The sequence below is a fragment of the Choloepus didactylus genome, chromosome 4 (assembly GCF_015220235.1).
Source record: "Choloepus didactylus isolate mChoDid1 chromosome 4, mChoDid1.pri, whole genome shotgun sequence".
Classification (NCBI taxonomy): domain Eukaryota; kingdom Metazoa; phylum Chordata; class Mammalia; order Pilosa; family Megalonychidae; genus Choloepus; species Choloepus didactylus.
The window spans coordinates 32827866-32850373 of record NC_051310.1 but is presented as its reverse complement, the minus strand read 5'-3'; the positions used below and the strand labels follow the sequence as shown (position 1 = coordinate 32850373).

Here is a 22508-nt window from a genome sequence, read left to right as displayed (position 1 = left end):
GATTCAAGGTCACTCTCCCCCCCCATCTGCAAATCCTCCAACACGACGGCCCCTGTCCTCTCCCAGCTTCTTACACATGTGGGCACGGTGCAGGAGGCAAGAGACCCCGATCCTACCTCAGCTCTGTGCCTAACCATCTGGGTGATCCTGGACCTCCGAGTCTCAGCTTTACCACACACAGACACACACAGACACACACATATGCATCCCTCCCCCTTCCACTTACACAGTGTTGTTGTGCAAAGAAGGGTTTCACAGGGTGTTTCTGAAGAATGCTTACCACCCTGGCCATGTCTCTTCCCTGAATGAGTCTCTGGTACTAAGGTTCGCGGCCCTGCATGTCCTGGATTGGCTGCAGGTAGGTGAAGTGTGATGGACAGCGACACCCCGAGGACACAACAGGAAACGGCACTGTCTTGGACAGAAGCCACAGGATGACAGCCAGCGTTCCTCATGATGCCCAAGAGGAGCTGATTGCAATTAATCACACTCATCACCTTGCACAGGGAGCTGTCTGAGAGCTGAGAAAGAAACCACCCAATAAAAACCCAGGAAACAACCTTCCAGCCACAGACTTCCCTGCTATCAGCTTCCACCTCTATGCCTGTTTCATTTAAATTTGTCCCTCTTCAAATACTGGTCTGACAGAACAGTGTAGCGGCCAAGGAGGGAGATTACGTTCATAACAGTAATATTAATAGCAGAAAAATTTAACGTACTGTTTACTCCCGCCAGGAATTTCATAGGCATTATCTTGTTCGATCCTCCCAAGACTCCCAGGAGGTAGATACTCTTATCACCAATTTTCAGACAAGGAATCTGAGACTTGAGGTGTAGGGACTGAACTGCGTACCCAAGTTTGGAAATGTTCTTGGCCTTGGTCTGCATTCTAGTGGCATGGACCTGTGTAAGTAAGATCTTTTAAAGATGTTACTTCACTTAAGGCGTGGCCCCACTATATCAAGTCGGGCTTTAATTTGGATCACTGGAGTCCTTGTTAATAGAATACAAATCAGATGGAGAGGAAGCCACAGGGAACAGCAACAATTTGGAAGTCAGCACAATCAGAAGAGAAGAAGATGCCACTACGTGACTGAAAAGGCAAGGCACCCCAGAGATTGTTGGCCAGCCAGAAGTTTTGACCCCAGGGCGAAGCGCAGCGAGTCTTCTAGCCTCTGAAAACTTGAGCCAATAAATTCCTGTTGCTAAACCAACCCATTGTATGGTATTTGTTTATAAGCCAGGAAATGAAAGTGAAGGGAAAGCTAGTTTCAAACCTGGGCAATATGGCTTCAGACCCCACTCTCTTTAACCACAACTCTTTGCAACCTCCATTCCTGCAGTATCTGCCCACCTCACCCCTCCATGCCTGTAGTAATGCCTCCAGGCTGGAGAAAATCCCAGTTTCTTCGCTTTAGTCCCCAGAATGACTGCCCCTGAGCCACCCTTTCTGGCAGTAAGGTGCAGGGGGACAGAGAGGCTTTAGGGTTAGACAGGTTGGAGTCCCATCCCCATCCCTCACTAGCTTTCGGACCTTGGGCTCACTCCTGAATCTCACTTTCCTGAACTTCCTTGCCTTGAGAGGGTCCTGTGAAGATTAGAGAAGTCATTGCTGCCAAGCAAATGTCAAGAACTGGTGGCTTTTCTTGTCTGCAAGGTGTGCAATTTGACCTTGAAAGAGGCCAGCCTGGTAGATTTCACTAGCTGTTAAATCCTGCTCCAACCTCAAATACCATTACCAAGGAGTCGGATTCAGATGGAGTGGGGGCCGGCCTTCTCACCCTTAGGCTTGTGCTATTTCAGACGGAGCTGCTGATGTCTCATGGCTCAAAGGACCTCCAAAGGGAGTAATTTAGCCAAGATGGCAGCACTGAAACAAGATCCCAGGGCTTTGGGCCCCTATCTATTCACAGAGACATTATGATCCAAAAAGGTGATGTCACAGCAGGATTCAAGTCCATCCCCCAGGCATCTGCAGAGACCCTGGTGCCAGAAACTAGTCTCTGTGTGGTTCAGGCACCACAAATCCGTGAACAGAAGTGGGGTATCTGGATCTTCATTCTAGCTCTACCTTCTACTTCTCTTGTGCACCCTTGAGCTTGGTTCCTCCTGACATGGCAGCTGGTTCCCCCAGCACTGGTGATCCAGGAGAGAGAGCAGGGAAGAAGCCACAATGTCTTTGATGACCTCATCTTGGAAGTCACATACCATAAGTTCTGCAACAGCTAATTAGTTCCACAGGTCAGCCCTGTTCAGGGTAGAAGGAAAATACCCAAGGGTGGGAATACCAGGAGGAGAAGTTAGAGGCTGGCTGCCGCAATATCAGATACCAAACTGAGGATGAGGCAGATCCTATATGCAATAGTTACAAAGGAAACTGGAGAGTGCGTTGCATAGCCCACAGGGTCCCTCAGCTGCTCTCTAACAACTTGTGAAATCATACTTTGAAAGTTATCACTGTTATGTATATATGTTAAAGTTCACAATAAAAAATAAGTTAAAAAAAGATTAAAAAAAAGAATACAAAAAGTGTCAGAGTGTGGAGAATGGGGAAGGTTTGGAAAGGGAAACCTTCAGAGAGAGTTACAGTCGCTAAACTATCAGCTCTACCCCCAAGGGCATTGGGGATGCTACCACCTTCATCAAGCCCAGTGATGGGGGCTTGCATGGAGTCCTTCCGAGCTGCAGGCCCAAAAGGCCTCTGCCAAGAGGAGTGGCTGCCATCGGACTGGTGCAGGGGCTGTGCGGGTGTTTCCCTTGGATCACGTGTGGGCTGGGGGGGGGGGTGGGTCCAGAGTGGGTCATTTTAGGTCTGTAGGACCTCCTAAAGGAGCAAAGTGCCCTCAGAAGGAAGAAGCCGGTGGAGGATGCTAGATTCTTAGGGGCCGAAGATGGAGTCTGGAGTGACTACCTGGAACTGAGAGGGGCAGGTCAGAGAACTTCAAGAGAGAACCTCAGAGATGGGAACCTCTGAAGAACCCAGGACATCCCCCAGGAAAGAGCTTTCACCATCTGTCAGGCCCAGAGAGCTGGCCACTATCGGTTGAATAAGAATTGCCCTATTCCCCACTCCTCTTCCTCACATCTCCCCCCTCTTAGACCCTGAAAGCATCGAATTGCAAGGAGGGGGAGGACAGGAAAGAAAACAGACAAAAGCCGACCACATCCCAGCCTCTGAAGACCAGCAACTCCCCAACTACAGAGCTTAACTAAGGTAGGAAGGAAAAGACTTATTTTTGAAGGAAGATGAAAGTGTTATTTAATATCTTTGATTGGGTGCTTTAAAAAGTCTCTAAATCGATAGTGGATTTGTAACATAAAATGACCATTGGCCCATCTAAACCTAAGCTTGACCAGAAGACATACAGGGTCAGCTGCGTTTTCAACTGGGAGAAGGGGAGAGGCTTCCCTGGCTGAATGGTTCAAGAGGACAGTGGGGGTACTTTGATGACACCCCATATTCAACAGTTTGGTCTCCCTGGATTCAAGTTTTAGCCAGGGCAATTTGGGCCTTATATTCCCTTACCTGCCAACCCCCACCCCCCGCCTAGGGCAGGGCCTTGACCGACAGGCAGTTTCCTTGAGAAAATTCCATGTCAGCTTTTGCGCAGAATTGAAGAATGTTTACTATTTTTTTTCCCCCGCTGTCTGTCTGGAAATGACAGCAAGAACAACAATTAAAAAACCAGGACTCCTTGTCCCCATGCAAAACACCCGCACCCTCTGAACTCTTCACCCTGTCTTGGCCTGAATTCACCCCTGGAAGGAGTGGGCAGCATGAGGTCAGCCTGCTGCCTGCGCGAGGGGGGGGGGGGGGGTGTTCCTGTGAGGATACAGCCCAGCTAGGAACAAAAGCTGTTTTTGTGGAAAGCTTTGTGGCAAGTCAATTAAGTATGGGAGGGATCTAGGTAAAGGTAAGAGATGGCATGGTGTGTGTGGGTGTGTGTGGGTGTGTGTATGGGGATGGGGGTGGGGTGGTTGTCCTGCTAAATAAATAAATAAATAAATGAATACATAAACAAATAAATATAAATAAATAAATTCTCCAGGGGATGATGGAGCTTGGATCTGATCAGTCCTTTTAGAGTCTTCTTTGTTACTGAAAAAATTTGGGGCTGTCTCTGAATTTCCTCTCCCTCATCATCTCTGCACCAGGGGACAAGCTCTGTCCATTTTTAGGAGCTGGGCTTTGTAAAGAACTGCTGCCTTTCAAGAGGGGGCCCTGGGACCAGGCAGGAGCTGGGGCTTTCAGGAGGGTCCCCAGAGCCTCAGCCTGATAAGATTCCCCAGGCAGGCGTGAGCTCCTAGCCAGGACAGCTGAGCTGAGGCAGCCTGGAATGCAGCCGGGATGTGAGCCTGGAAAGCACAGAGAGGATCCCAGGGCATTGTGCAAAATCAGGAGGCTTCGGGGAGCAGAGCCTGTGTCAGCATAAAGCATTCAGTGCCCGGATGACAGCAGCATTTCAGAACCCTAACAAGCCTGATGTTTCAGTCTTTGGGAGAGAAGGCTCCTAATACTCTTTAAACCTCAACCTTAGGGTTTCGGATGGTTGGCATTAAATAAAATCTCTGTCACTAGGCCACTCCTTTCTTGCTCTCCCAGCTCCTGGGGCCATGAAGCGGTCACAATCCCCACACTGCAAGGGCAGCCCTCTGGAATCTGTGTCATAAAGCGCTTAATTGTGAACAAGTTGCTGTCACTTGGCCAGGAGCTGACAAGCCCTGCTGAGAACACAACCCTTCTGGGGAATTTCAGTTTTTTGGAACATGTCTGCACTGGGGAACAACTCCAGAGGCTCTGAGCATCAGATGGGGTCAGCAGGACTTCCTAACCTTGGCACTAATGACATTTTAGTCACTAATGGGCTGGATAAATCTGGTTGTGGGGGCCATCCTGTGCATTGCAGGATGCTTAGCAGCATTCTTGGCCTCTACCCACTAGATACCAGTAGCATTCCCCATCCACCCTCCAGTTGTGATGACCAAAAATGTCTCCACACACTGCCAAATGTTTCTAAGGGGACAAAATCACATGCAGTTGAGAACCACTGTCAAGGAGCTATCCCCATTAGGTGACCAGGACAATTAAGGAGATCTGGAGTGGAGCTGGGTCACCCAAATCCCAAGGGAATTTTCATTCCATGCAACAAAGGCCAAGTATATGTGGTCCTTACCACCTGTCAATGCTCTCTTGGTTGCACTAAGTGACAGAAAATTCAATTCTAAATGACTTACAGGGGGTGGGTGTTATCTCATATAACTGAGAAAATCAGGGATTTAGGGTTAGTGCTGGTTCAGGCCTAGTTTGATCCAGGGACTCAAACAATATCACCGAGACTTGGCTTTATCTCTATCTCTCAACTCTGTTCTTCATATTATCTTCTTGTAGATCAAAATGGCTGCTGGTGCTCCAGCCCTCAATCTTCCCAGGCGTGAGACTTGAGGAGAAAAGCACGTAAAGTACTTTTCTTTCTGTGGTCGCAGCAAAAGTCTCACTGCTCTTCATTGGCTCTGATTTGGTCACATGTCCATCACTGAGCAGAGCACCGTGGCCTGGGAATGTGACAGTCTGATTAGCCAGACCATAGTCACAGGACCATCCTGGGATCTGGGAATTGAGTCAACTTTACCTGCAGGACATAGAGGATGGGAAAGTAAGGGTTCCCAAGAGGAAAATCAGGGTACAACTACCAGAAAATAGGTGAAAATATTCTGGATGACAAAGCAATAGATAGCTATTGCTGTCCTTTATGCTGAAAGGCTCCTTCTTAAATAAATCAAGGTAAGGGGTAACAGTGTACAGAAGATTTTGCTGAGTGGTAGCATAAAGCCTGTGCCTTGATTGTCCACACCAACCTCCAAGGTGACAGACAAGGGCTTTCTTAGGTGATTCTAGGACAAACTAGCAACTGAGATGGCTCATTCAAAAGAGTCTGTAAAATGGAGACTGCCAGAATTTCACCAAAATCTTTCCTCCCCTCCTTCCATAGTAACAGATTCGTAGCTGGGGCCCATAGTTACCTAGCCAGGGAGAGCATTTCCCAGCCTCCCTTGCAATTAGGTGTCACCATGTGACTAAGTTTGCATAGTTGGAATATGAGCAGAAGGGATGACCAGGAGAGGCCTTAAGCTAGTGGGCTTGCCTAATCTACACTCTTTCCTCTTTCCTTGAGCCAGAACATGAACTTGCCTGTGACCCAGCTTTGACTGCGCAAGCAAGAAGATGCCCTAGAAGATGACAGAGGAAGATGCAAGGAACCTGGATGCCTGATCAGTGACCTCATGGAACAAAGTCTCCTGCAAACCTGGAATGAGCACCTCAGGTGAGAAAGAAATTTCTGTCTTTTCTAAGCCACTAAATTATTGCATTTCACCTATTCTAGGATCCAAATGTTTTTATATTCTAATATCTCTGAAATCCATGGTACCACTATCCAGGCAGTGGTCTTCAGTAGTCACTTTTAAGGTGTGCTGAGCCCCAGGAGAATATTTTTTGTGGTGCTCCTCTCTATATAAAGAATTCATTATAAAAGTCGTAGGTCCATGTGAGGCACAGTGATTTATCAGTGAAGATTTAGAATGGGTAGAGAAGAGCTGCTTATGTTTAGTGTCCAATCAATGCACTTGAAGATTCCATGTAGTGGCCAAGTACCATCTCTTCCTGTTCACACACAGAAACCATCCTTTCATAATTTCATATCTCCCACCATGAGAAAAAGATTGTACCCCATCATTAGGCTTGGCCAAACACTGCACACATAGTATTTTTCTTTTAAGAACACCACACCAATATTCTTTTTCAGCCTTTACTTGCCTTCCTTGCTTTCTATGGATTGTTTGACATTTATTCATCCTCTTTCTCTGTTCTAGTAATTGCATATTGTGTGGAAGTGATGTTTCTGTTCTTTTTAATAGAGATCTATGTGTTTCTGGTCCCAGATACCCTCATTGGCCATAGCTAATGTGGAAGACGGATTTTGAAACAAGTTACAGTAGTTGGAGAACACTTCCGTTTAGGACTTAGAATATGAAAGCCAGTTTCTATCATCATTGAAAGATTCGTTGTGTAAAATGCATTCCTGACTTGTCTTCCGGACCTTGAACAGGTCCCATCATTTTTCAGGTCACCGCCCTATATCACTGCAGAGCCTCGATTTCCAAACAGCTGAGAGCCGGGCCGTCCGCCTGCGGTTGTTCCCTTCAGTCTTCCAGACGCACAGTGCAGACTCCGACTGCGCAGGCGCAGTTGGGAAGTCCTCGCTAGCCACGCCCTTTTCTTAAAGGTGCCCTGAGTCTCCCACGTAGTGCAGGGGGCCCGCCTTAGCTAGGAGGGTGGGGTCCGCGGATCCAGCCGTGGGGCGCCTTGTGGAGCGGGACCGACGGCGGGGATGGGGGTTGGGCCTGTGGGGGGAGGCATCTGTCGTGCATCAAGGAGTGCCGGTGTCAGGGAGGAAGAGAGGAAGATGCGGAGACCCTGGGAAGGGAGGAGCGAGAGAGGCTTACAAGAGCACTGTTATTCTGGGGGATATGGGGAGCGAGGGGACACCCCCGCCCCGAGCCAGGGGCCGGCAGAGAAGCAACAGACCCCCAAACGGGCAAATATTGTATACGAAAAGAAAACGGGACAGGTTCTGAGTGGAAAATTGCAGACAATAACTCAAGATCCCGTGTCAGCAGAACCTTTATATCAAGATCAATTTAAGACTAATCCTTAAAATAAAATTTAAAAAGCCAATCCTTCTACTGTTACTCCATCAGTATTCCCCAGCGTAGGTTCACGAATCTGGCCAGCCCTTTAGGAAGCAGGTGGGTAATGCCCAGACTTCTAGCAGCCTTAGCTGCTGGGGTTTGCTCTTCTGTGGAGGTCAGTCATTCCACAACATTTTTAAGCGTCAAAGTCATAAGCATGCAGTAACACAGGCTGGAATTTCCAAGCATTATGCACAATATGGTATTCCACTTTTACCTTAATAAATTTTTGTGCCTGGATCTAAGTGGTACTGGTGGTTGTCACTGCCTGTAAATGCAGGATCTTTCTGGTGAGACCAGAAAGTGCCAGCATCAAAACTTGAAGAAATAATGTCAGTGGCTTGGAAAACATCCCAGAGATAAGAGTGAAATGCTCTTTTAAGATATGCTGCGTCACCAGAGCTCTTCTTGGCATGAGGAAGATGTTGTTGGGAAAAAATGCAGATATCAGTGATTCCAAGATGAAAAGTGATTCAGGAGAGTTGACTCTGAATGTAAAAAGGGATCTAAGGCTCGATGTCAGTGAACACACATGCATTCATCTAGTCACAGCTGTTCCCATTCTCTCTGCTTCTAGCACTGGTCTCACCAGACTGGATTTTTTGTCCTGTGCCTTGAGACAAGGTAGTGTATCAGGATGGGTTTTGTCAGTTCCAAGCCTTACATTTGTGACAGAGAGGCAAGGTGGCATGACGTGTGGGCATAGAGCCACCTCTGGGAAAGACTCCATCAGCCTAGAGAAAGCCACATTCATGTGTTTGAGCTGCTGTGATTTTTTTTTTTCCATTTTGCCTTTAGAGAATAAAACTATGGTTTGCAAAGCACTTTTACGTACATTATCTCATCTCATTCTTATAGTCCTGGAAAGGAGAGCAGACGTTATCTACACTCCATCTTAGAAATGAGAAATAGCAGACCAGAGAGGTAAAAGGACTTTGTCAAGGGGCCCTGGCATGTAAATGGCAGAGCTTGGATGTGACTGCGGTCTTTAATGTCACATCCCACAGCCTGAGCTCTATCCCCCATACCATGAAGTCCACTTTGAGGACAATCTTATTTCTCTCTAATTTTGTCTTTTGCATTATCTGGATCTAAATAGTTTGTTTTGTGTTGTTTTGGGGGATGGAAGTTTCTTGGAGCCTACAGAGAAAAATTCTTGTAGAGCAGGACTCAATTTAACAGCGCTGTTAAAATGTTTGCACCGCCACCATTGCTGATGTCTCCTAAGATGAAATTCTTATCTTTCATGCTTTATATCCCTTATAGAAACGAGAGGGCTTGGTAGGCTTGACCTCATTTTCAAATCATAGAAGAAAACCCAATACACCTGAATTTTATGAACGATGGGATGGAGTTTTACACACCACCACCATGCCTCCAAGCGTTAGTAACTATTTGTAAAAATTGACAAACTTTTATGCTTTATTGAAGTAGGAGGGTTTTGTGTTTTGTTTTGTTTTGTTTCTTGTGGGTTGTTTTGTTTGGGTGCAGAGAAAGATAAGGGACTTGTGGAGAGCAAACCATCAATAGGAAAGTTCAAGTGGAAGAACATAGAGGATCTGCCCATGAACCTATGCGAGAAACCTCAGGGGACTCCCAGAAATAACTGAGGAAGAGTTGGCAGGGGGAAGGGACGAGTGGAAGGTTCTATAGACCTTCAGTAGGGACTCAGAGCTAATGAAATTTAGGCCTGGATATCAATATGAGCTCACTGGCACCCACAGGCTGGTGAAGCCTAGGACATTTGGGTTTTACTCAGAAGGGGGCTGCACATGGCCCCTTCTGAGTTTCATGGACTCTTGAAATATTAAAGGGTATAAATACTTTTGAGTGCATTCACTTTTCTGAATGATGATGACATAGGCTGTGGGTAGCTAGAGTACGTTTTTCATTGGAGAATTTATAAGCAAGTGTTTACATTTCCTGAACAGTTACCATTGAAGAAAAGTGTAGCATTTTTTAGTATAAATCCTGATGAAGCAGATGATCCAGTAGCAGAGTAGTAATTAGATTCAAACTGAGACCATCATTCATAGATGCTGTTTTAGTTTCTCCATTACTGTATAATAAATTACTCAAAGACTTAGTTGGTTAAAGCAACAATAATCATTTATTATATCTCATCATTTCTGTGGGTCAGGAATTCAGATGGGACATTGTGGGGATGGCTTGCTTGTCTCTGCACCACAATATCTGGAGCCAAAGGCTGGGGCCTGGAAACAGCTGACAGCGCATTCACTCATATGTCCGGCAGTTGATGCTGGTTGTGCCTAGCTGGAGCTGTCAGTCATAACACCCACCCATGGCCTCTTCGTGTCGCCTGTGTTTCCTCAAAGCATGGTGGCCAGGTTCTAACGGCACAGGCTGAGAGATCTAGCCTTGGAAAGGAAATTACAGTGTCGCTTTCCCCACATGCTATTGAAGTGGCCTCATCAAATGGGCCTACTTACAATGGGTTTACACCCTCCAGAACAGATTAAATTTAAGAACATGTTTTTCTGGGGTACATAGCTCCAAACCACCACAGGAGACCATCCTCCCTCAATGCCGGGCAACTATATGCACCTAGGTTCAAAAGGAGGGAAAGTATACCTCATCTTTTCATAGAAGAATGTCAGTGTCACATTATTGCAAGAAGAGTGTATAGGGTAGGATATGTGTTGGTGCAGCCATCTTGAAAAAATACCATCTAGTACATATGCTGAAAGGGAGACTGTTTTAGTTTTCCTGGTTGCTGAATCAAATACCATGCAATGGGTTGACTTAAACAATGGGAATTTATTGTTTCACAGTTTTGAGGCCAAGAGAAGTCCAAATCAAGGCCTTATCAAGGTGATGCTTTCTTCCTGAAGACAGGCATTCTGGGGCTGGCTGCCAGTGATCCTTTGTCCTTGGGTCTTCTGTCACATAGCAATGCACCCAGCAGCCTCTCCTAGCCTCTCCCTTCTCTTCTGGTTTCTGTTGATGTTCATCTTCTTGCTTCCTGTGGTTTTCTCTCTGTGTCTCAATTCCATTTTGCTTATAAAGGACTCTAGTAATAGGATTAAGACCCATCCTGATTGAGGCGGGCCACCACCTCAAATGAAGTGGCCTCATCAAATGGGCCTACTTTACAATGGGTTCACACCCACAGGAACAGATTAAATTTAAGAACATGTTTTTCTGGGGTACATAGCTCCAAACCACCACAGGAGACCATCCTCCCTCAGTGCTGGGCAACTATCTTCATCAGATGGTGGGCAAGCTCTGGGCTCCAAAATTTTAAGAGGAATATGAAGAAGGTAGAGCAGGCTTAAATAATAAAGTGGCCACATAAATAATAAAAGATTTATAACCTACAGGAAAAAGTTATAAGACCTACGATGAGCACCAGTCCCAAATATAAGAATGGATTTTGTTCCAAAAATTATTTGATAAATCACATATTTGGCATACACAGCCCACTTCCCTATGGGAAACAATGCCATAATGATGGTTAAACTTGCAGGCTATCTCACCAAAGCCTTGTCACCACCTAATTCACTGAAAAGTCTTAGCAATAGCTTTATGTTTCCCTGAGCCCTTCTGAGTGCTGAGCCCAAGCCTCCTGACCTTCAGTTCTCCTGGGCCCCTCTGAGTCTAGGAATCTGGATGGTGAATATGTCTGCACTTGGGGTAGGGCAGCTGGAGCAGCCACTCTGGGGCCCGCTGGTGGTGGTGGTGGTAATGGGGTGTCATGAGACAGCACAGTTTAGTCCTTTTTTCTAAATGTCACTCAATTCAACTTCCAAAAGTCTGCCTTGAATAACAATGCCATGAAGGATGTTTACAGTGCGGACTTCTTTAAGTGCAATTATCTGGGGCAGGACACCCCAGATAATTGCCCTGCTAGGGAGGGCTGGAGTGAGTAGCAGGGAGCCTCTCAGAAACTATTCCTAAGGGAGCAGCTGGAGAATTCCAGCTGCAGGGTGTGGGGGTGGGAGGAAAATAGTTTCTTCCTACATTAGGGTAAAGCCCCAGATACGACTTGCTAAAGACTTCTGAGTGATTGGGTTACTAGGCAAAGGTTTTCATGATTTCGACTGAAGCTGGAAAGCAAGGAAATATGGGTAAACTACAGCATAAAGGATTTAGATGAGAGTAAGAAAGGATTTCCCAAAATCAAAAGGGAAAAGATTCTTCGCTGTGTACATATTTATAAAAGGTATATAGACCTCTCTTATCCGTCAACCCTCAAGATCTAGTTTCAAATCTCTTCCTGAGCTCTCAACCTTTATATGAATTAACAGATCTGTTTGTGTTCCCACATCTCTATCTCAGCACTTACAAAACGATCCCTGGACTTCTCAGGGTAGGGACACTCTTGTTCTTTATGGTGTCCCTAGTCATTAGGAGGTACGTAGTACATGCTAAATGTTGGTTGATTTGTTCATAAGTGAAGAGCTGCCTTGAGACAGGAAAATATGTTAGTACTCATTAGAGCAAGGTGTGTTAGCAAGTTCTGAACTTCATCTGTGGAATGGGGCCAAGAAGAGCTATGTAGAAGTTGTTATCGGAATGAAATGAAGAAGCATAACGAAAAATATCTATAAAACAACTGGTGTGTTACATGCCCCTTCTCCCCTTTGTCCCCTTCCTTTTTTCTGACATTGGGTCTAAAGTAAAGATCAAGTTGCTGTATGTGAATATGAGAGATGGGAATGATTTCTAGAGAATGCCAGAGTAACTGAGGGAACTGAATGGTGGAGAAAACAAGCAAAAAGCATGTCCTGCATGGGTTTTGGGAGGGCAAGCAGAGAAACCAAAGCTTGCAGCAGAGAAACCAAAGCATGCTACCAAAAGATGGTGGAGGAGACTTCTGACACTGTGATACCACTATCATAAAAGCTTCCCCTTTGCTTTGTGGATGTCGATGCAGTCCACTCAAGAGAGGCACCTAAATCCATATGCACAGGACTGTGTACCAATGCTTTCAGTGAACAGTTCCTTCACACCATGCACCTTCTTGAGGAAGAAGATGCCCAACCATTTCCAGACAAATCTACTCACAGGGAAGGGGCACATCAAATCCCAGGCTCTATTAACTTCACTTGAAGAAGTTAGCTCAAGTGATCAAAGGATTCCCTGGTGCAAGATTCAGAACGTTCCAAAGTCTCTCCTAAAGTGGGGAGAGGCCATCGACACATGCCTGCTTGCAAAACAGACAAAAGAGGCTTCTTTTAAACTGGAAGTGTAAAATAGAGGCAGTGTGGCTGTGAACACCATGGCAGCAATTATGCAAAAAAGACTGCAGTATAGACAGACACAGGGCAGCACCATCCTATCTGACAGCATTGGCAGTGTCATATTCCAACAAGAGCTGTTTAAGAGCTGCTAATTGCTTAGATTCCAATAAGAGCTATGTCTTAAAAGTGATTTTAAACTGATTGCAGCTTTTTGAACTGATTGCAGCTGGAAGCTATAAAGGCAGGAAATCTAAATAAAAGTGAAAAATCCTTTGATCAAGCACAAAGGAACTCTTCCAAATAAAAATACCTTTATTTTACACACATCATAGCTATCTGTTTCACATGCAAAAACAAAGGTTTCATACACCTCTATTAAACCTATAAACATCTACACAAAGTTTAATGTTCCCTGGGACCAGGGACCATACTTATTCATCCTTATAATTCCTTACAGGGTCTAGCATAGTTCCCGTCACACAGAAGATGCTAGTGAACTGAATTTAATTGAAGCAATTGCTGTATTAATGATTTGATCAGGTAATTGTCATTTTTTTACAGTAATGGGCTATTAGAAAATGAATATTGGGGGAAAGCAACATAAAAGGCCATTTTAATAGACTCAAATTCAAGAAAGCATACCTATTTTTCTAGTCGCCCCAAAGAAATATGCAAATAGTCATTCTTGAAAGGCAAGCCAACACTCTGCATTCCATAACAGAGACCATGTTGATTGTGCTGTGTGAGTTGCTAGGCAACCTCTTGGTAATTCCCCATGTAATAGAGATGGGCCTGTCATCTGCTTTCCTGGCTAAATGTGACAAGAGGAGACAACAGGTAAAGAAAGGCCAAGAATATCTGCACCTGAATGACAAAGTCACTCCTAAAGTGTGATGACACTGAAGAAAATCCCCTGTGCCGTTGGAAAGTGCTGGAGGGAAAGTTTCATTAAACTATTTGCAAAAGACATTGCTGTGAATTTTCTTGGATTTACCCTATGGGTAAATCCTGTGCATTATCCTGTTATCCCTGCCCACAAAGCAGAAGACCAAAAGTATTGCAGTTCTGCATGTGGACGGCTGCCAACTTAATAAGGGCTCCAGATCAGTGTGCCCCATGACTCCAACTGGGATGAGACTTTACCAGATAAAAGCAGCCTTTTAATTTTTAAAAAGGACACACAACATCTCAAAGAAACCCAAGTTCTGAGTGAATAAGTCACTTTTTTTTTTAATACCTGCAGAAACCACTCTTAGTAATTTCTTGGCTTGCACATTATTTCCAAGACATTTTAGGGAAATGAGCTACCTTGCAAAGATTCCAATCCACTATAGGTATTGACATCCCTTTCTTTGAAATAGCCTGAAAACACAATAAAGCATTGGAGAATGAATAAGGAATGTCTCAGAGCTTCTCTGACATTAAGCAAGAAAAAGGGAATTGAAATTTAAATGCCACTTCAAATTTGGAGGGTTAAGAGAACCCATCTCTTTCAAATTTTCAGAATGACGTCCTCTACCAGTTTGTATATATATTGTCCCCCAGAAAAAGCCATGTTCTTTGATGCAATCTTGTGTGGGCAGATATATTAGTGTTGATTAGATTGTAATTCTTTGAGCGTTTCCATGGAGATGCGACCCACCCAACTGTAGGTGATAGCTCTGATTGGATAATTTCCACGGACATGTGGCCCCACCCATTCAGCGTGGGCCTTGATTAGTTTACTAGAGCACCAAATAAGCTCAGATAGAAGTGAGCTTGCTACAGCCAAGAGGGACACTTTGAAGAATGCACAGGAGCTGAGAGACGAGCTTCAGCTTACAGAGATATTTTGGAGACAGGCTTTGAAAGCAGACTTTTGCTCTGGAGAATCTAAGAGAGGACAAATGCCCCAAAAGCAACTAAGAGTGACATTTTTGAGGAGCTGAAGCCTAGGGAGGAACGTCCTGGGAGAAAGCCATTTTGAAACCAGAACTCTGGAGCAGACACCAGCCACATGCCTTCCCAGCTAACGGAGGTTTTCCAGATGCCATTGGCCATCCTCCAGTGAAGGTACCTGATTGTTGATGTGTTACCTTGGACACTTTATGGCCTTAAGACTAATTGTGTAACCAAATAAACCCCTTTTATAAAAGCCAATCCATTTCTGGTGTTTTCCATTCCGGCAGCATTAGCAAACTAGAACACACCCCCTCCAGATTAAAATATATATATATATGTGCCCACCTCACTCCATGCCTATCATACTGAAGTCTTCTTCGGGAATTGACTGCTTGCTTTCAGTCTTATGTTGGCGATTTAACTTTGAGATCTCAGGCCCTCGGATCAGGCAATCGGTTTGAGAGAAAGCAGGCTTGGAACTGAGATAAAATCAGCTAGGCAGTTTTGAAGAATTGTGCAAGGATTCAAACTCATTATCTACCTATTTATCACCCCTGGTGTGATGCTGACTTAAGCTCAGCTGGCCAACCCTGTGGAATGAAACCCGTCAAAAGTCCCAGCCCTGCTTATCTATCCGGTGCTGGAAAGAAGGGAGCTAGTGTGCAAATTTCTCAGACATGTCTCTGTCTACAAAGTAAACCACTATACCCCTCACCTCTACTGACTTCCAGGTTCAATAACATTCTCTGTGGAATTCCAAATAGAATGGCAATGTTTAATTTTACCTGAACCCTGTGATCCTGGAAAACGTAGGTTGAGAAATGCCCCACCCCACTCATTGTGTTACTGACCAAGATGTCCTTAGTTTGACTAAACTTTAGACAGGTTTCTCCTTGTCTCTAGGCGCCTGACTTCCTTCACCTTGGCCCTTAGAGAATCCAGACAGAACACGTTCCACCTTGGTTCAACACTAAACTCGGTTGCTAATATCACGTAATGGACAAACCCCATTGCTTGCCCTCCCCCTCCAGTCCTCTTCCATGAGCTCATTCCAGTCCTTACTGCCCTCTGCTTCAGCAGGGTTGAGCCCTCTCTCTCTCTCTGTCATAGGCTTCTATTCTTTCACCCCACTCCCCTTGCATTTCTGTTTCTTCTCTATTGCATATAACTTCAAATAAAGTCATCCTTGCAATTGTTCTTTGACAAGAGTCAGCCATGAGCCAAACCAAATGTTAGGGAGGTTTCAAGTGCCTTTTTGAGCAAATGCTCAGACCAGGAGAGACCCTCTTAGTTTTTTAAAGTATGAGGAAGAGAATATTTGTCAATGACTAGGAGTGGTAGGAGGAGCAACACACACTCTGGAGTTTCTTTGCCAGAATTATGTGTATGTAGCAAAACCATGGCAGTCAGCATCTACCTTCACTTCCCCTTTTCAACATACCCGACTGACCAGATACAGTCATGTGCAAAGGACCTAGAGGGGGTAGACAGCAGACTGAGCCAGGGAACTGACAGAAATAAAAAGATCTCCAAAGTCTCCCCTTGCACCCATTGTCATGGAAGCTACCCAGTCTCCTCGTTGGTGATGTCTTTTCCTTCCCTGGAGTCCTGTCAGTGATGCAAGAGCCCACTGTTACATTTTCAGGAAATCTGGGTGCTGTTGATGTCAAGCTGGTGATGCCTACGACATAGAAGTCATTTTGTGGGAGAAAAACATAAGATATAGTTCCTGCCTTTAAGGAACCCAGACTCCAGTGGAGGAGACAGGTTCTCAAGAAATTATGAAGCAAACCAGTCTAGATCAAGTTACAAGAGATGATAAGTGTTCAATATTGTGAACAATTAATTTCTGTGTGGAGACTCCCCCTGATCTTGGTCTTTGTAGATATCTTTCCAATACTGAAATGTCAAGTTCTACTAGAAAGCCCCAATTCCATCTGGCTTTCTGCTGTGGTGGCCTGTGTTCCCTGCTTTTTGGCAATCCCATGCTGGTGAACCCAGCTAGGACTCAAAAGCTGTTTATATTAGGGAGGGAAACCAATAAGGCAAGATATGAAGTCAAGGAGGACCTATAAGCCAAAAACCAAATGGTTCCACAAAAGGGGCAACTGGACAGCTTTCTGGGTTGAGAGAGAGGTTGTGAGAGTGAATCAAACACTTCATATTGAACGGGGAGAGACAACACTTTTTAAATCTACTAAAAAGTTTCTAAATAGGGTATCTAAGAGGTAAAAGGCAGCTTCTGAGTAGTTGGGGGGAGATACATGGTATATCCAGATGGAAACATTTTCTGTGGTTTGTTTTTATACTGCTCAGTCTCTGATCCTGGCCTCCTTTCCCACACAAGTGCTCCTTAGCACAGTAGGAAAGGGTGTGGCATTATCCATTTCCACTTTAACACAGAGGCAGTATGGCAGAGTGGCTAAGAACAAGGACTCTGGAATTCAAATCCTGGCTCTACCACTTAACATTGGTGACCTTGGCAAGTGACTCAATTCTGTATGTTTCCTCCTTGCAAAAAGAGAATAATGCTACTACACCTATCTCACAGAGCTATGAGAAGATCAAATGAATAAATCTAGGCAAAGCATTAGTTTTCTGGCAAATAGTAAGCACTTTGTGTTAGTCATGAAAAGTTTGCCTTGGGTTCCAAAGTATTTCCATGTCAAGCAAGTATACTTAAAGGGATTTCAGGTATCAGCAAAAAGATGGAGAGCTATTTTGCGAGGGGTTTCCATTACTCCTGAAATCTCACCCTTGCCTGTATATTAACATCCTGAGTGTAACCTGAATATTATCCTTTTAGTATGCCTGTTCTTCTAGATGTTCCCCAAAGAAATAAGAGCCAAGTACCAACTTGGCCGGACAGGGCCTAGTCACCTGGTCAAGGGAAAAAGATCAGGCATCGTGTTGTCACCTCTGCCTCTGCTGGCCTGGGACCTGCCCAGGCACAGACTAGCCCCTAACCCCTTTTCTCACTGCCCTGTGACTCTAGGACTCTGGAGGGTAGACACCACCCCCCCCAAGAGGATCCCATCAGGTCCTCTTAAACGACTCTGTGAAGTGGGAAACACCAACAATACTCATGATGTTTAGAGGATAATCATTTTACAGATGGCCAAACTTACAGCCAGAAAAACAAAATCAGTGGGTCCCAAATGCCAATCCAAGAACTGATGCCAGTCCTTGTGGTGATGTTTTTCACTGGTCCTCAAGAAAACTGGAAAAATGTAATGCAATGAATTTTTCATAAAGCTGAAATTATTCCATTTTTAAATTGTGAGATTATGTCCAATCTTTCTTCCTGTGTATATGTGGGGAAGATGTTGAAATGCCACTTCTTTTATAAAATGATAATGATAGGAGCTGGGATTTGAAACTAATCACTTGAATACTTCCACTGCTTTAAATTACTATGAAATAACTTTAATTTTTACCTCTATTAAAAAATAATTATTAAATATTTGTAAGTATTTAAAATTATAAACTAACTTGTATACTTTTTAAGAATCGTCAAGTAAGACTCAGCACAAGGTTAATTCCTTACGGTATTTAAGCAGAATTAAAACCTGCCCAGGTGGAAAGGACAGGTAACAACTTAATGAAGTAGTGTGGGTGGAGTTGCAGTTTCTGACCTCCAGGCTGTGGTCCTTCATGACAAGAGAAAGAAAAAGAAACCTATTTGAACGGAGCAGGTCTCCCCCTGCTGGAAGTGGTGGTGGCAAAGTGAGGACCTTGAACCACAAATGGAACGAAGAGATCAAATTGGAAAGAAGGACCCCACAGCAAGGAGAAATAGTGCCTCAAAACCCACCCTCAACATTCAGGGGGCTGTTCGGGCCCACCGACTTTCCATCTTACAGTCATGGTCCAGTTTGTCCAAAACCTCATGGAGAAGGCTCTGGTGCTGGTCAACGCTGCTGTGACTTACCTGAAGCCATATTTTGGCATTACACCAAAGTTGAGCTGGTTCCTCCAACCCCTGCTGAGATGCCTATAGCTATTCAGAGACTAAAAAAAATAGTCAACAGCACTCAAACTGGTAGTTTCAAACAGCTCACAGTTAAGGAAGTTCTGCTGAATCATTTGGTGGCCACTGAGGTGTGGATGTGGTTTTATATCCACAAGATCATAGGCAAGCGTGGCATCATTGGCTATGATGTTTGAAGACCAATATTTACCATCTGATTATTTGGTTTACATTTGGTTTATTATCTGAGTATTCTTGGACCATTTGTGATCGCAGCTATCTGAACAAATTAGATAATGTGTCGGGGGAAAAAAAAATCCCACCCTCAGTCACAGGGACTTTAGTCCAACCAAATGTGTAAGAACAAAGATGAAAGCTCGGGACACCAGGAAACTATCAACAGAGGTGCTGATTTACAAACCACTATGAATTAACAAAGGAAAAGGTTTCTAAAAATTGGCTTGGCTATCTAAAAATACTATTCATTATCCATTTTCATGAATGGCTTATCTATATGTCTAATTATGTAGAATCATATAGTAGCTCATTAAGAATTATACCTATCAGTAAATTGATCTGCTTCATTTGGGTTCCATTACCAAACTTGTCTTTGAAGCTCAAGTTATTATTGACACAGTGTGCCAGTTTGAAATTGTTATGGATCCCAGAAGAGCCATGATCTTTTTTTTAATTCAGTTTTATTGAAATATATTCACATACCATACAATCATCCATGGTATACATCAGCTGTTCACAGTACAATCATATAGTTACGCATTCACCACCACAATCTATTTCTGAACATTTTTCTTACATCAGAAAGAATCAGAATAAGAATAAAAAATAAAAGGGAAAAAAGAACCCCCAAAGCATCCCCCCATCCCCCCATTTGTCATTTAGTTTTTATCCCCATTTTTCTACTCATCCATCCATACACTAGATAAAGGGGGTGTGATCCACAAGGTTTTCACAATCACACTGTCACCCCTTGTAATCTACATTATTATATAACTGTCTTCAGGAGTCCAGACTGCTGGGTTGGAGTTTGGTAGTTTCGAGTATTTACTTCTAGCTATTCCAATACATTAAAACCTAAGACGTGTTATCTATATAGTGCATAAGAATGTCCACCAGAGTGACCTCTCGACTCCATTTGAAATCTCTCAGCCACTGAAACTATTTCGTCTCATTTTGCATCCCCCTTTTGGTCAAGAAGATATTCTCAGTCCCACGATGCCGGGTCCAGATTCATCCCCAGGAGTCATATCCTGCATTGCCAGGGAGATTTACACCCCTGGGAGTCAGGTCCCACGTAGGGGGGAGGGCAGTGAGTTCACCTGCCAAGGTGGCTCAGTTAGAGAGAGAGAGGGCCACATCTGAGCAACAAAGAGGTACTCAGGGGGAGACTCCTAGGCACAATTATATGCAAGTTTAGCCTCTCCTTTGCAGTAATGAGCTTCATAGGGCAAGTCCCACGATCGAGGGCTCAGCACATCCAACTGCTAGTCCCAGTGTTTGTGACATCAACACCCGTCCAGGTGAGGAAGTCCAACAATTCTACACCTTCCCCCAGCTCCTTGGGGCTGGGTGGGTGGGTGGGGGGGTTGTAAATATATTTTTTATCTGCCCAAATTACTTTGGGATGTGTCTCTATTTCACTCTAGCCTATACTAACCTACCATATCTCACTTCCTATTCAAAGTTCCATGTAATTGTGGTGTTTGAACAAACCAACTGTAGAGTTGTACTGATTAGAAAATATAGATCCTGTAACAAATAGACATCTCTTCCCTTGGTCTCATATGGAAGTCGAAATTTTAAAACACAGTCAGTTTCGTCCTTTCCCCTTTGGCCCAGTTTGCCCTAGTCTTAACCAGACCTGCTTCATTCATATCACTAATTGAAGTCTGGAGAGCCATGTTCTTTTAATCTAATCTTGTTGGGTGGAACCTTTTGATTGACTGTTTCCACGGAGACATGACCCTGTCCATTCTGGGTGGGTCTTAATTAGATCACTGGAGTCCTCTAAGAGAGCTCACAGACAGAAGTTGCTAAAGAAGCTAAACTATGTAATCCAGACTTTACCCCCAGGAGAAGCTAAGCACCGACATAGACCCAGACACTTGGAGATGCTGAGAGATGCAGACAGAAGGACTTTTGGAGATGCCAAGCTAAGAGACCAAGCCCAGAGTTTGCCCTGGAGAAGTTAAGAGAGGATCCCCTGATGCTTAGAGAGAAATGCCCCAGGAAAACCAAGCAGAGAGCTGAGAGAAGCTAAGAGAGATAGAGGCCCAGAGACATTTTGGGGAAAGCCATTTTGAAATGCAACCTAGGAGCAAAGGACCAGCAGATGCCAGCCACATGCCTTCCCAGCTGACAGAGGTGTTCCAGACACATTGGCCTTCCTTCAGTGAAGGTATCCTCTTGTTGACGCCTTAGTTCAGACACTTTTATGGCCTTAGCACTGTAAACCTGTAAACTAATAAATCCCATTTATAAAAGCCAATCCATTTCTGTATTTTGCATATTGGCAGCATCAGCAAACTGGAACACATAGCATGGCTGCTTGTTCAGAAAGTAGGTACAAACAGGGAAGTTTGACTTATTTGCTCATTTCGAGGACCAAAATAAGGCTGCCCCTGAAGATTTTGCTTATGTCATCTATTCTGTTTTGCCTGGTATACATTATGCTCTCACTTTCCACTACTGTAAATCAGATTTATATCTGTCCTTTTAACTTTACCCGCTGATCTCTTCCTCCTTCAACAACAAACAAAAAACAAGCTTTAAGTTATCCCCGCCCTCCTCTCCCCACCCCCACCCCCAATTTCATTCATTAGATTTTGTGAAGAATCTTCTGACATTTAGTACCTTCTATCTTGTATTGTTTATTATGGTATGTTTTACTTTCTAGATTAGATTTTAGATTATTTGAAAGCAGACTTTTATTCTGCCTCAAAAAGAGGCTGGGGTTTAGTAATTGTATCATTAAAGACATAAACTTCAGTTCTCTCATCTATAAACAGGAAATAATAACAGCACCTACCTCAAAAATTTGTAGAGGCACATCAAGCTGCCTGGCTCTTAATTACTTGATAATTGGCTACTGTTTTCATTCCCTCTATCCCCCAACAAAAGCCTTATATGCTGTAGACATTCTGTTATTACTTGTCGGTTGTTAGTGCTAATAAATACATTCATACCCATTAATGCTTCAGTATTCTCTCTATGTGGAGGACTAACGTGATTAAGTGTGACCTAGTAGTGCTTAAAAAGGCCTAGATTACCAATACAATGCAACCCCGCTCCCCATCATTTAATTACTCCTGTCCAATAGGACTTCCTGCGATGCTGAGAATGTGCTAAAATCTGCGCCTTCCAACACGGCAGGCCATGTGAGCCTAACGAACATTTGAAATATGGCTAGAGCGACTGAAAAACTGAAATTTTCAATTTATCTAATAGCCTCAAGTGACTAGCGGCTACCGTATTGGACATGGCAGTTCTTCAACTTGCCGCGACCCATCTGTGATCTTTGAATTCACCTGTCATCTTTTTCGCGCGCGGAGGAACTTTAATAATCTAAGCAGTGAGGCTCGCTGGTTCATCAGAACTTCAATTACTCCCAACCCCTATTTTTCTTCAGCTGTTACACGTGTGTTCACAGTAAAACACCAAGTGCAGGGATGAAAAACACCACCCAT

At 44.2% G+C, this 22508-nt stretch overlaps 1 long non-coding RNA gene and 1 pseudogene across 2 annotated transcripts; both read left to right on the top strand.

Annotated features, from left to right (window-relative positions):
* Positions 1–3099: 3099 nt before the first annotated feature.
* Positions 3100–7332, top strand: LOC119531215. 2 transcript variants are annotated; one of them, XR_005216280.1, is made up of 3 exons: positions 3100–3214; positions 6178–6323; positions 7107–7332. It is a non-coding gene; the product is annotated as an uncharacterized LOC119531215 (long non-coding RNA). The 2 variants fall into 2 exon arrangements; XR_005216281.1 differs by lacking the exon at positions 3100–3214 and adding an exon at positions 3872–3914.
* Positions 7333–18699: 11367 nt separating this feature from the next.
* LOC119533313 lies at positions 18700–19001 on the top strand (annotated as a pseudogene).
* The last annotated feature ends 3507 nt before the right edge of the window (positions 19002–22508 follow it).